We start from the raw sequence: 15932 nt of genomic DNA on the forward strand, positions 1-15932 counted from the left end.
AGGCCATAAAATGTTGGCAAGCCCAATGGTATTTTTGGCTGATAAGTAGTGCATACGTTCTACTAAGCCTAAAAATGTTATCCCAGGGTATCAAATAATGGGAATAGTACCGCTTATGAGTAATAAGTACCACGTACATGCTACTAAGCCTTTAAAAAGTTATGGAAGGGGTATGGAGGAAGGGAGAGGGAGAGAGGGAGAGAAGAGGGGGGAAGGGAGAGTGAGGGAGAGAGAGAGAGAGAGAGAGAGGGGGGGGGTGGGAAAGGGAGAGAGAGGGAGAGGGAGAGAGAGGGAGAGAAGAGGGGAGAGGGAGAGGGAGAGAGAGAGAGAGGAGAGGGGAGAGGGAGAGAGAGGGAGAGAGAGAGAGAGAGAGAGAGAGAGAGAGAGAGAGAGAGAGAGAGAGAGAGAGGAGGGGGGTGGGAAAGGGAGAGAGAGGGAGAGGGAGAGGAGAGGGAGAGAGGGAGAGGAGAGGGGAGAGGGAGAGAGAGGGAGAGGAGAGGGGAGAGGGAGAGGGAGAGAGAGGGAGAGGAAAGGGGAGAGGGAGAGAGAGGGAGAGAACATGGGGGGAAGGGAGAGGTAGAGGGAGGGAGAGAGGGAGAGAAGAGAGGGGAGGGAAGGTAGAGAGAGAGAGGGAGAGAGAGAGGAGGGGGTGGGAGAGGGAGAGAGAGAGGAGGGGGTGGGAGAGGGAGAGAGAGAGGAGGGGGTGGGAGAGGGAGAGAGAGGGAGGGGAGAGGGGAGAGGGAGAGAGAGGGAGAGAGGGAGAGGAGAGGGGAGAGGGAGAGAGGGAGGGGAGAGGGGGAGAGAGGGAGAGAGGGAGAGAACATGGGGGGAAGGGAGAGGTAGAGGGAGGGAGAGAATACATGATAAAAATGAAAGAGGAAGTTATAGATAAGAAATAAATTCACTTACTTCTATAGAAGTGCAGACATAGTTGCAGTGGGGTATGAAGGGAGAGAAGAAGAGAAAGACGGATGGAGTATGGAGGAAGGGAGAGAGAGAGAGAGAGAGAGAGAGAGAGAGAGAGAGAGAGAGAGAGAGAGAGAGAGAGAGAGAGAGCTTGTATGCATTTGAGAGGGAGAGACGATACACTTACATGTGTATATATATGTTTAATATATTATATGTATATAAACATATTATATTATATGAATATACACATAATATATATTACATATATTATATGAATATACACATATTATACATAGAATATAATATTATACAATAGCGTGTATGCACTGTTTATAGTAAAGATAGAGCGTACGCACTGTTTAATGGGGCCTAGATGACAAAGCTATAGATTGGAAGTTTGATTTCCCTCCATTTCTCTCATTTTTGACGTGTTTTATTTTATCAGCTTTGTCATCATCACGTTTACACTTCATAAAGTGGGTATTTCTAAAATTGCCACCATATTTTGACCCATCTTCTGAGCTTTCTAACCATATAATTTTTTTTCAATTTGAACAACAATAACATATTATTATTGAATTTCTTTTACTAGTGTCTCCATAGTTCTCATAGACATAGGTGCACCATTTTTTGAATAACTTTTGATATACATATCCAAATTTAAAAAACTTTATATATTATTGTAGTGAACTTGATTCTTTACAATTTAAAAAAAAATAAATTATATTTTCGATTTGTTTAGTGCAACTTATGCTTTGCGCACAAATAGGTACCAAATTTTCAGGATGTGCTCGATTGGAAAAATCATTAAAAAAAAAGTACTCAATAAAAAATAACAAAACAATACACATCTTCTAGTGCTCACTCTTAACTATCTTTCTGCCAAAGGATTTGTCAAAATACGAAATCTAACTATGACTTTTTTGATGCGCATGTCAGACACTATGTTATGTTTTTAAAAAAAAAATAGGGTCAGTTTTTCATGTGTGAAGGATTTGACCCCCTTAATCCTATCCAATTTTGAAAAAGTTTAGTAGTTTGGAAACTAGATTTAGAGTACTACAATATTTGTTCTTTGATTATCTTCATATATTGAGTGGACGACTTTCAAATTTTGCCTCTGATTTCAAGTTCACCTAATTTCAGAAAAAAAGTGTCCACTTATACCCCCCTTTTTGACCACCATCTTTGTGCACTTACCCACCACTTCGAGCCAAAACCCCAGGGAAACAAGGGTTTCAAACCCGGTGTTCACAAAATTAATTATTTTACATTTTCAAACTAAACAAAATGGATTATAATTGATCATAATAGCAAGTAGATTCAATGTGTTACACAAAACAATGCATTGACCAGTTTAAGCAATTTGTTGTTAATCGTACAAATGCATGTAAGAGGAAACACTACAATTTCTGAATAGCCCAACCAAAATCTTCTTCAATTCATCAACCAACCCCAAATACATGTTCTCTTAGCCTTATATCTATTGACCATTTTGTGGGATTGATTGTCTTGGATTGATGTTTTGTCATTGATGTCAACACTAGTTATTTGGATGGTTTATCGACACCCTTCTAGTTCCACTTAGTTGAGTAGTCTTTGGTTAACTTGGATCTGGCATGATTTGATTGACTTCAGTATAATCTGCTAATTGAATTGGCTTGTTCATGATTCTTATACTCATATTTGGTCAGATGGTTTTGGTCTGGTGATTGGATGCTATTCTACTTACTTAGAAGATTGGTTTCTGGTTCTAGCGAGGGTTTCATCGGTAGAGCTTTTGGTGGAGATATTCGATGCATTGCATAATTGGTGTTGGTGCATCTTCTAATGGAGTTTCAGGATGTTGTTGGTGATCATGTTTGAGACTTGGCATTTGGAGATCATTGCTAAAGCATGTGGACATATACTTGGTCCTGGTTGATCTAGGTTGTGAACCGACATTGATGTAATGTGTGGATAGGACCTATTGTTGTATTTCTGGGATGTCTTATGTGTGGATATTATTTGTTTTGGTCTAAGGCTGACATGGTTTGTAATTATGTAATTGGTTCATTTTCTGGTGGCCGACCTGATTGTTTATGGTCGAGGGTTTGTATAAATAAGATGTAAGATCTCGTTTTAGATCACCATGTTTATTGTAAGAGGTCATGGTCAAGGAATATAATGTGTGAATAATTTAATATCATTCAAGTAGAGGAGTTGGTCGATCATTGGAGATCAGATTGGGTTTGTAAGAGGATTTAGTCCTCCGGGATTGAGCTTAACCGGAACTATAATCAGGCATAGGAGATGTTATTTTTTGCAGTTCAACACTTCTCCGAATTGTAGCCTGGAGTTGTATGTAGTCAGTGATACTCCTTTTGTGATGAGCAGTGTGCTCTAAGTTGTTGGCCTTCCTGCAAGTGTAGGCCCCTTCATTGTAAATTCACATACTTACTGCAGAAGTATTATTTGACTGTGGGTAGGCTTCCCACTATGGTTTTTCCCTTTACTAGGTTTTCCACGTATAAATATTGGTATTGTGTGGATGGTATTTATTCTGTGTTTAATATTTATGCTTAATTGGACAAACTACTATTCCATTATTATTGTTTTGGGTTCCAGTATTAAAGTTTAAATGGATAATGCTTCCAGTAATCTTTGACAGCTGATTCACCCCCCCCTCTCAGTTGTCTTCTGGTTATCTAAACTTTCTAACAATTGGTATCAGAGCTTTGGTCCTCTATGTAGAAATATTAACCGCTTGAGGAAGATCCCATGGTGACTAACAAGTCAAGTTCATCCAGTTCTTCTAGAGCTATTTTTTGAAGGGATATACTAAGTCTTGAAGGAACAAATTATACAATATGGAGGATTCAGATGGAGATTTGGGAGATCACACAGAATGATGTCACACCCTTTAATCTAGGATTTGGCAATCCTCCTCTAGCAAACCTAGACAAGGAGCTTGAGAATTATTGTAGGGCAAGAGAAGCCCTCTTATGTGTACTTTCTGATCAACAAATAATGGGATTAATAAACAAATCATCTGGAAAGGCTATATGGGATAAGTTGTAGACTCTTAACGAAGGTGACCCTACAGTGAAAATTGCTAAACTTGATGGTTACCAGCTGAGATATGAAAACCTGAAGATGGAAGAAGATGAAAGTATTATTGCATTCATGGAAAGGGTAAATGAGATTGTTATGGGAATTCAATGTTGTGGTGGAACTCTGAGCGAAGATGAGATTGTTTCTAAAGTCCTAAGAGCCCTACCACCGGCTTACAAAATGAAGGCTACTACTATTAATGATTTGAGAACAATGGCTAATACATCTGTCAATAGAGATACTTTGGTTGGGAAACTATCTGCTTTTGAGCTTGAGGAATTTGTATCTTCTAAAGTTGTGAAGACTGAACCTGTTTTTCATGCATCTACATCTACAACCTGTAAGCAAGATCAGAGAGATTTATATGCAAAAGAACTAGAAGATATGAAGAGAGAAGATGATGAGTTTGAACAACTTCAAGCACTATTTTCTACAAGAGTATCAAAAGGACCGATAGGAAGTAAGTACAAAGGAAAAGAACCCTTTAAATTTTTTGCATGTAATAAGATTTGTCATTTTGCATCTAGATGTCCTGAAAGAAATTCAAGATTTGAGGAAAGAGTTAAAAGATCATTTAAACCTAACCATTGATATCATAACAAGTATATATTCAATAAAAATAGAGATAAATCATGCTACATAGCGGATGAGGAAGACATTACTGATTTAGATGATGAACCGATAGAAGACTCTGGTAGTGGATCTGACAATGGGAAAGAATGGGTATTCTTGGCTATCAAGGAAGATGATCCGACACTGGAAGAGAATGTGCCTGAGGAGAAGGCACTTGCTGCTAAAACTGAGGATAAGGATGAAAGGGTAATTGACAGTGGTTGTTCACATCATATGACTAGAGATAAAGGGAAGTTTATGTCTTTGCAAGAATTTGATGGTGCACTAGTTAGATTTGGAGATGACAAGGCATGTACGATCAAAGGAAAAGGAACTATATCATTGGATGGTAAGAACAATACTAACAATGTTTATTATGTTGAAGGTTTGAAGCATAATCTTTTGAGTGTAGGACAATTGGCAGATAAGGGATTTCAATTATAGTTCAAGGATGAAAAATGCAAAATCATTAACAGATTTGGCTTGGAGATTGCAACCGGTACACAGACAAAAGGTACTATATTTCATTTGAACTCCGGTGAGAAAACATTTTTGATTACATAGATTGATGAGAGCTGATTATGGCATAAAAGGCTATGTCATGTGAATTTTGATTGCATTGTGAAGATCAGTTCAATTAAGGTTGTTAGAGATATACCTAATTTAATGAAGCCCTATAATTTGGTATGTAAAGAATATCAAATGGGTAAACAAGTTAGAACCGCATTTAGGAGTATAAGAGATAAATCAAATGATGTTCTTAATCTTATTTATACTGATTGGTGTGGGCTTGCTAGAGTTAAAAGTTTTCATGGTGATAGATATTTCATGCTAATCATTGATGATTATTCTAGAATGATGTGGATTATTGCTAGGATTACTTTTTTGAGAATTAAAAATGAAGCATTTGAAAAGTTTAAAATCTTTAAGGCTAAAGTGGAAACTGAGACAGGATTGAAGATTAAATGTTTGAGATTAGATCATGGTGGAGAATTCACATCCAATGAGTTTAATAACTTTTGTGACAAGCATGGTATAAGAGGACAATTTTCTGCTCCCCGGACACCTTAGCTGAATGGAGTTGTGGAAAGGAAAAATAGAACTATCTTGGATGCTACTAGAACAATGATGATGGAAGCAAGTCTACCTCATATCTACTAGAGAGAAGCAGTGAGTACAACAGTTTACACATTAAATAGAGTACATATCAAAGGAGAAACCGGTAAGACACCTTATGAATTATGGTTTGGCAATACATCTACAGTTAAGTATATCAGAATTTTTGGTAGTAAATGTTATATCAAAAGAGATGATACTATTGTGAAATTTGATCCTAGAAGGGATGAAGGCATATTTCTTAGTTAATATAATGAAAGCAAAGCATATAGATGTTATAACAAGAGATTTCAGATAATTTTGGAGAGTTCTAATGTCAAAGTAGATGAGCTGAGAAAAAGTCAAATCAGAGTTTATGAGAAGGAACCGGTAGTGGAATGATTATATCTAAACTAGTACCACCTTTACTAGAATAGAGAGTTAAATTAGTTACTCCAGCAACATCAGAGAATTCCATAGTAACTGAAGAATAGGGAAGAGGAACAGAGAGTCAAAAGACTCCTAGGTATGTGAGATTGAATCATTCTAAAGATCAAATCATTGGGGATAAGAGTAATGGAGTGATGACAAGAAGAAGACTGGAAACTAATGAGGTATGTTTAATTTTACAAGTTGAATTGGTATCAAAAATTGAGGCATGTAAAGATGAATTCCGGTTAAAAGCTATGGAAGAATAATTAGATCAGATTGAGAAAAATAACACATGGACTTTTGTTCCCCAGCCTAAAACTAAAAATGTTATGGACCTAAATGGGTTTTTAGGAATAAATTGGATGAGGATGATAAAGTTATAAGGAATAAGGCTAGATTGGTTTGTAAATGATATTCTTAGAAGGAAGGAATTGATTATGGAGAAACTTTTGCACCAGTAGCTAGGATTGAAGCTATAAATTTATTTCTTGCCTATGTTGCTTATAAAAACACAAGGTTTATCAGATGGATGTTAAATGTGCATTCTTGAATGGGGATGTTGATGAGGAGGTTTATATTGAGCAACCTGGTGGCTTTTGACTATCAGATGATACTAATATGGTTTGCAGGTTAAGGAAAGCTTTATATGGATTGAAACAAGCACCTAGAGCTTGGTATGCAAGGTTGGATAAATATCTTTTGAAGCTTGGTTTTACCAAGGGAAGTGTTGATAGTAATTTATATTATAAAATCATTGATGATGATATACTGATTGTTGAAGTATTTGTTGATGACATTATTTTTGGAGGTGAAGAAAAATTATTGAAGAAATTCGGTATGGGAGATTCTAAACCAGTAAGTACACCTATGGTTACAAGTGATAAATTGACAAGGAAATATGTTTCTACATCAATAAATCCTACAAGATAAAAATCTATGATTGGAGGTCTACTTTATTGACTTAGACTAGGCCTGATGTTATGAATGTTGTTTATATTGTTTCAAGATTTCAAAGTGATCCTAGAGAAAATCATGAGATGGAGGTGAAAATGATTTTTAGATACCTACAAGGTACATAAGAATATGGCTTATGGTACCCTAAGAATGATAAATTTACTTTATATGCATATACAGATGCTGATGGGGCTGGAGATATTGATGACCAAAAAAGTACTTCCGGTGGAGCTTTCTTTCTTGGAAAGAAGTTGGTTTCATGGATCAACAAGAAATAGTCGTGCACTTCTTTATCTACTGCTGAAGCTAAATGTGTTTTTACTACTACTAATTGTACACAATTTTAATGGATGAAGCAAATTTTGAAGGATATAAAGGTGGATTGTGATGCACCAGTAGTTATTCACTATGATAACTCTGTTGCTATTGATATATCAAAGAATATAGTATTTCATTGTAAGACAAAGCACATATCTATCAAGTATAACTTTTTGAAGGAGAAGGTGGGACCAAATGAAGGGTAAGTGCAAGGTAATGGGTCACAAATTGGTGGAAGTCCATGCATTGGAAAACACGCTCTTAGAAATGGGGGCTCATTTTCAACAAATGGGGGCCCATTTTTACTTTGCGTACCCGAGGCAAAAAGAAATGGAGGCCTGAGGCAAAACTAAACAAGCCCCCATTTTATTCTAAAACAAGGGCCCGCTTTAAAATGAAATGGGCTTTCATTTTTGAAAAACAGACCCCCATTTTTAAATCCGATTTTACCCATTTTTTCAGGTGCATTTTGTCATTTTTGGACAATAATGGTAATTTTAGGAACGGGCCCTCGTTTTGAAAATGGGGGCCCATTATTTAAATAACGTGGGCGCGTTTTGTGAAAGTTGATTCCACAACCCACCACTTTCCTCAGGATTAGGTCCGGGATAGGCCTGGGATAGCCACACCTGAGACATGGACCTACAAATTCAAATCTCCATGAGCGAAAGCACAAATATAAACTTCTGAAATAGTTTATGTGCCTCTAATTAGATAATTTTTATACAAAATTAAAACCTCTTTCAGATTATATTGTCTATATTCTAAATATTTATTTTTTTTGAAAAATTGATTATTTTAGATATTTTTCATTTAATTTATACTAAATCAGGTCCATAAACTTGAAATATTAACTACTTTTATTAATTTAATAACTTTTTTATTTTAATGAATTTTGAAATAAAAATTGTATGTCATCAATCTACAAAAATTTCTTTTTTATTTCAAAAAAATAAAAATGAAAAAAATGTTAATTTTATGTCAAATTATGTGGGTCATACACGTCAAATTTTTAAAAAGATAATTACGGTCATTAAAAAATTAATTAAAAAAAAATTACAAAAAAATATGCTCATCAATCTTCTATGTATTATAAATCATTTCCCAAAACGGTTTGATAAAATAATTTTAATTGTGTCAAAAAGTGTGGGTCGTACACATGCATGGTATGGTCGTGAAGCAACCATTTTTAAAACATAGTTCTTAGAACTCCATTCAAAAAGTTATTTCTTATTATGTGGGTATTAAAATAAATTACATATTTGGAAAGTAGACTCAGAGGGATATCTTTTATATTATAGTATTTTTCCAAGATTCAATCTCCAAGTGTTTCAAAATTTAAGCTCAAATGAGACAAAACCTGAAAATTAGGGAAAACACTTCCACTTTTTGGCCAAAAAGTGGACTCATCTTCTTGCACTGACCCTGAAGTTAAACTGGTTTATGTGAACACTAAAGAATAGATTGTAGATATTTTTTACTAAACCTTTATCCAAGGAATCATTTGAGTACCTGAGAGATAGATTGGGGGTTTCTGCCCCTTCAGTAGAGACTTGATTGATGTGGTTTGGCATCAGTCCGACATGAATTATCAGAGATACTATTCATTTCAGCATTGATGTGGGATGCTACTACTCAGGGGGAGTAGTCAGCTTTGAGATTCAGAGGCTTATGGTTTTTGCTTTGATATTTTTGTCAGATTTTTGGCATTGATGTCAAAGGGGGAGAGATAGTGATGTGAAAAAGAAATTCAGAACTTTATAGAGATATTATTCAAAGGGGGAGAGTTTTTGATATTCAAAGCTATATGCAAGAGATTGTTGGTTGTTTTCCATAGGGGGAGACTTGTTTGACATTTCTTGGTACTTACATATTTTTCACATCTAGTGTTGCCATTAATGCCAAAGGGGAAGATTGTTTGCCATTTGGAGGAATTGATTATGTGTTGCATTGATGTTTTGTCATTGATGTCAACACTAGTTGTTTGGATGCTTTACCGATACCCTTTTGGTCCCAATTAGTTGAGTAGTCTCTGGTTAAATTGGATCCGACATGATCCAGTTGACTCAAGTATAATCTGGTGATGAAATTGGCTTGTTCATGATACTTATACTCATATTTGGTCAGATGGTTTTGGTCCAGTGATTGGATGCTATTCTACTCACTAAGAATATTGGTTTTTGGTTTCGGCGAGGGTTTCACCGGTAGAGCTTTTGGTGGAGATCTTTGATGCATTGCATAACTAGTGCTGGTGCAGCTTCTAATGGATTTTTAGGATGCTATTGGTGATCATGTTCGAGACTTGGCACTTGGAGATCATTGTTGAAGCATGTGGACCTATACTTGGTCCTGGTTGATCTAGGTTATGGACCGATATTAATGTAACATGTGGACATGACCTATTGTTGTATTTCTAGGATGTCTTGTGTGGATATTATTTGTTTTGGTCTAAGGCCAACATGGTTTGTAATTGGTTTATTATCTAGCGGCTAACCTGATTGTTTATAATCTAGGGTTTGTATAAATAAGATGTAAGATCTCATTGTAGATCATCATGGTTATTGTAAGAGGTCATGGTCAAGGAATGTAATGTGTAAATAATGTAATATCATTCAGGCAGAGGATTTGGTCGATCATTGGAGACCGAATTTTGTTTGTAAGAGGATTTATTTCTCTGATATTAAGCTTAACCGAAAATGTACTCAGGCACAGGAGATGCTATCTTTTGCAGTTCAACACTTCTTTGGATTGTAGTCTGGACTTGTATGTAGTCAGTGAGACTCCTTTTGTGATGAGCAGTGTGCTCTAGGCTGTTGGCCTTCCTGCAAGTGTAGGCCCCTTCATTGTAAATTCACATACTTACTGCAGAAGTATTATTTGACTGTGGATAGGCTTCCCACCATGGCTTTTCCTTTTACTAGGGTTTCCACATACAAATCTTGGTGTTGTGTGGATGGTATTTATTCTATGTTTATTGTTTATTCTTAATTGGATACACTGCTATTCCAGTATTATTGTTTTGGGTTCCAGTATTAAATTTTAAATTGTTAATGCTTCCAGTAATCTAAGACAACTGATTCACCCACCCCCCCCCTCTCAATTGTCTTCCGGTTATCTGAACTGTCTAACAATATCAACACAATATACCAGTACCCAACCAAAACCAAGTGAAATTCAAATTAGTTGGCCATTGGGAATCATTACAAACAAATGTTGTCAAAGTGGCAAAGCAACTTTTGACAATTTTTATAACCTTTGCGAATATATGAAACCATATTAACCTATCAACCTAAGGACACTATAGATGATGTTTACGTGATCAGAGTAACATCAAAACATGAGTGACCCCCATCCAAACATCTTGGTTGGTCATTGACCAATGTTGACCAAGTAGGTCGTGAGAGGCTACATTACCCCAATTGGCACCAAAGGCCTGATTTCATGGCATTACAAGATTTAATGGTTTTCCCAATACCTTATGAAACGTAAATCAACCTATGACAACACAAATAAACACAAAACATCACAAAATGAAAAGGTGCTCCTGCAACACCCTTCAATGACTATCTTTCAGAATCCTTTGTCTTTAGCAAGAGATATATTGTAGAAGGATGTCATCACGTCAACAAAGCTTGAGATTTGGATTCTAAGGTTTACCACATAGGCCAACACTAACGTTCCCTTTATCTCTCTAATGATTCCACCTCCACTAGCCTGACTCAGGTTACTCTTAGAAGATCCGATAAAATTTAATTTCAGCTGGTTAGTATCAGGGAAACTTGAACATACATTTTATTTAATGTTGGGTTTTGTAAAGAATGATGACTGAATGTTTAGGTGGCTAACTTGCATAATGGATTTTTATTTTTCTCTTTCCAAATAGTTGAAGATAGCACTAGGATCATTCTAGAAGGTCCCCAGTTCCTTGGTATATCTAATGCTTGTTTGATAAAATTATCTACAAGATTTGATATGAACAATTAATATTTTAATGATAACTCTATTTAGATTAGGCTTTGGAGACTCCCATTAGAATAGTCAATCAAGAAATATTTCAAGCTAGTTTCAATTATCTTGTCCAACTTCAAATGATTGCACAAAATTTATGAAATGATTAGTTTTTACTAGATTTTGTTTGTGTTGATATTGATAAGGTGTTTTCCAATGCCATAAAATTGTGAACTAAATGTGGGATTCAGGAGTAGAGAATCCTATATGAGTCCTTCTCATGTGTTTTACTTCATTGCCATAAAGTTGTGTTCTTGTCAATTTTATTGCAGTTTACCAACAAAAAGCACCGTGTTCAAAGAAGAATGATATTTTCTCCTCTTGTTCATGAAAAAAGATTTAGAATGTTCAATATTCTTTAGAGAATAAAGAGAACTTTACTATGAGGAATAAAGGGATGAATTTGGACACTACAATTGCATGGACCCAAAGGGAATGAATGAGGTTGCCTCATCAAGAACAGGAGGAAACCAAAAATTAAGTCTTGTACTTTGGTTGTGCCTAGATCTTTCATAGAATAGAAAAGAAGATTCCCCTTATGGGCTACAACTTGACTCCAAACTAGAGTTATTTGGTGAGGTTTCAATTATAAACTTCATCATTATTTTTTAGGTTGTCCATTTTCTATGAGTTTAATGTTAGTTTCTTCAAGGCCTGTCAATTTTAAAGCTTATTTTGTTGTAGGTTCTAGACTCATGTTATGTAGCTCTTTCTTGTTGTCCAAATTTTTTGGGTCCTTTCAATGTCTTCTTCTAGATCATAATTTAATTCATAAGTGTCAATATAATAAAAGCACCTTAATAGTAATAAAATTATCATAATAAAGATAAAAAAAATCTAAACAAACAATCATCATAAATAAAACTATTATAATAGATATAATTAATTAAGACTATGTTCATAATCAAATATGATATTAATTAATTTAATATAAATTTATCTAATATATTCATAAAATCCATTCTTCAAAATTTAAATGATGCTATCAACTATTTCTTTAAACATTTATTCACCTTGAATTTATTTTGTTAATTATTTGTCATGTTACATACTAACTCTTATATTTACCCGAAAAATAATTAGAATATGCTTTTGTTGGTCTTTAAATAGCAAGATATATACTCTAGTTACTAGAGGGTGTGAGATACATGTTGAAATCAAACGCAATCAAAGGCTTAAAGATAGCAATAAAGAAAATCTTGTGAGTTGAAAGGGAATGCAAACTGTAAAAAAGTTATGACAACGATGTTGTAGAACGTCTTCTTGGCTGTACAAAGCTGAATTTAAGCGGCATGTGGACTCTTATTTTTAATCTGTCGTATTGGCCTCCACTTATGCGTAGAATTTTTCTTTCGACTTGTGGTTTCAGCTATTGTCGTATGCACATATATTCTTGATTCTCAGTCATAGCTACTATTTTATTTAATTGCCCATGAATCTCCTATGATCAAGCTTTAACTTTCTTGAATTTTTGTGACCCCACCATCACTAATAATATGAACTTAGAATATTCAGGTAATTGTAGCCTTGTCTCCTGCTTGCCAACACAAGAAATGATCTCATATAGGTGAGTTGCAATGGAAAATCAACAACATATAATATTGTTTTCCCTCTATTCAACCCTAATGGTTCATCTCCATTATCTTCCATAGCATGTTCTTCCATATACTGCTTTGGTGTGTCTCGAATTTAGCAGCTGCATCTACAGATCGGAGCGGGTCTGTTGTTGCAACTATGAACGTATAGATAACTCATCCACCGTGAGACTTCCCATGCATGCCAACAGATTAACGTTAACTTTAGGGTAGCCACTCAAGGTGAAGGTGTCCATGCATTTTGGAATAAATAACAAGGTGCAGTCGCAAGTATGTTCTAGAAGAGTACTTGGGTCAAGAGTTTGGATCCTTTTCGTCCAAACAGGCCAATCCATTGGATCCACATTTGTCTTATATTTTATTTGCATTGCATCTCAATTTTTAAGAAAATAGGGACTCAATTTACGGAGGTCTTAGTGCCAATAAAATTGTATGGTTTCATTCTTTATGTGTTACCTTTTAGTCATTCGAAGGGAATTTTATGATTTTCATTATGATTGTTTTTTTATTATATTAAGTGGGGAAGGGCCCATCCCATTACAAGTCCATATAAAAAAACTATCATAGGACGACAAAAAGGCACCATATAGCTTGAAGAGAAAGCCCACAAAATAGCAATGACAAAACTGTATAAAACCAATACATATAACAACTAATAGAACTACTACCTCAATGACAAGAGGTCATATCTGATGACTCCTCTTCCTCATGGTATACTTCTTTTGAATGGACCCCTAAGGATTCCCACCCTAATGTAACTATATTTGCTTCTAATACTTCTTCTTCGGCCTTGGGTTCTCATCCTCCTTCCGTTGTTTCATCTCGAGTTATTGTATTCTTTATTTGCATTATCATGATGAGATAAGGAAGAGAGCCTATGCCACATTCTTTTAAAAATATGTTTCATGCACTTCATGATTCTTGGTTGACATTATTTCATGTGAAGGTGTAACATGTATGCAATTATTTCTCATATATTGATAAAACTATAATTATTTACATGCTAATGTGATTATTGAGTTGTTTAATTGATTTAGTATTATATTTTTTAGGGTTTCATACCTTACACTAGAAAGATTTCATATTCCACTGCATATTATTTGTCTTACCTCATGGTCATCCATCTTGGAAGGACTTGGACATTGACACTCTCCTTACCATTAAAGAGTTGACTTAGATCCAAGAAAGTTTTTTCATGAAAAAATTGGAAAGCCTAGGAAGCTCTCAAACGCAGGCTACATTGTGATGGAGATGATTTTTGTAATGGTCTATCCATTAATCAATATTGCATCTAGTGGTCTCGATTATTTAACACTCAAGTGAGGACTCTAGCTCTCTCGCCCTAGACCAGTGACCTACAATTCTTTTAAAAAATGAATCAAATACTTGCAAAGCTTCATCCATTTAGCCACCATGAATTTCCTATCCTGACTAGGTTTTAAAATGAAATTATAACTTTCTTATGGAGATCAAGGGACTCGCTGTATGATTTTGGATTCAATTCCTTTGTCATCATTATACAAATTAGTATTATATTGTCTCAAACCTTAATAGAAAGATTGGAAAAGGTATCCAAACACTCCATTTTGAAGTTACAAATCTACCAAGGGATACTCATGACTCTTACCATTAAGCCCTCTAGTGGGATGTGACCAAAAAGAGTCCAAACAATCTATGAAGTTATGCCTAACAAAAACTTGGCTCACTTTTCATAGTGGCTTTTGTATCAATGTCTCCCTATTGGGACATGGCTTACTCACATGGGCATCCCCACTTTGAATTGCACATTTTGTAGATATATTGAGTTGCTCAAGCACAAACTTAGATTTGGATGCATAGATTTTTAGACCTTTCAAATATAGTCCTCTCTCATGGCACATGATCTTAATCAGAGATTGGCCTTGCCTTTCTTACAAGTTCACTCAGATATGACACACTTTTCAAGGTATAAATATTATTGAGTATATGGAATGATAGATGTGATATTTTATTTAATCATAATTTTTCTTACAAATACTTTTGTTTGTATTCTAAAGCTATGATCTGTTCTAATGTGCTTATGAAAAAGAAAGTGCAAGCTAGTAAAGTTGCACTTGAAGTTGCTCATCACTAGGAACTACTAGATCAATAAGAGAATTCATCCTACAATATTTTCTAGGTTTCTCCGAACTGTAGTTATCCTTATGGGCATCAACGTGGACATAATTGCTCTTCCAAATAAGATAGTCATGGTGATTGTGGATCTCACCCTCATGGTTCAACTCCTCAAAACCCCAAAGACTCTACTACTCGTGAACAGTCTCAACCCTCACGTCAGTCATCTCCTTGATGGAGCACTAACTAGCCAAGCAAAAGTAAATTTCTTCATATGCCACTTGCCATCTCTTTGATCTACACTTAGTTTCCCTCGAAAGAGAATGCTGAAGATAATTCTCTTACTAATTGGGAATGCCTCTAACAATGTTGTCTGGGTTCCTCGACTCTGCTTCTACTCATTTACATTGACATGGACATTGTTGCTCTTCTAGAGAGGATATTTAAGATGACTACGGATCACACTCTTTGTGGTCCAGCTCTTTAGAATCCCAAGTACTCTACTATTCATGGATGATCTCAACGCTTGCATTTGTCATGTCCTTCGTGGAGCACTAATTGGCCAAACACAAGCAATTTCTAGATAATTTGTAGAACTAATTTGAAGAATTAATTGGCCAAACACTTACCATCCCGCTGATCTAAACATAATTGCCCCAGAGGAGAATCCTGAAGATAATTCTCTTACTAGTCGGAAGTCCATTGATGACTCGACCCCAAGGGATGGTTGGTCTACCAGGTACTACTCTAGCTACTTTTACTCATGGGAAAAGGTCATATTCGTCTCCCACAGACAGGTTTTCAGGAGTATTCTTCTCCCTT

General features: G+C 35.6%; 1 protein-coding gene across 1 annotated transcript in view; it reads right to left on the reverse strand.

Moving 5' to 3' along the window:
- The window catches only part of LOC131037427 (cationic peroxidase 1-like), a 47310-nt gene that overhangs the window by 30615 nt on the left and 763 nt on the right, over positions 1-15932 (reverse strand). The gene's annotated exons all lie outside the window — the stretch shown is intronic.

This window comes from Cryptomeria japonica, chromosome 3, assembly GCF_030272615.1.
Source record: "Cryptomeria japonica chromosome 3, Sugi_1.0, whole genome shotgun sequence".
Lineage (NCBI taxonomy): Eukaryota > Viridiplantae > Streptophyta > Pinopsida > Cupressales > Cupressaceae > Cryptomeria > Cryptomeria japonica.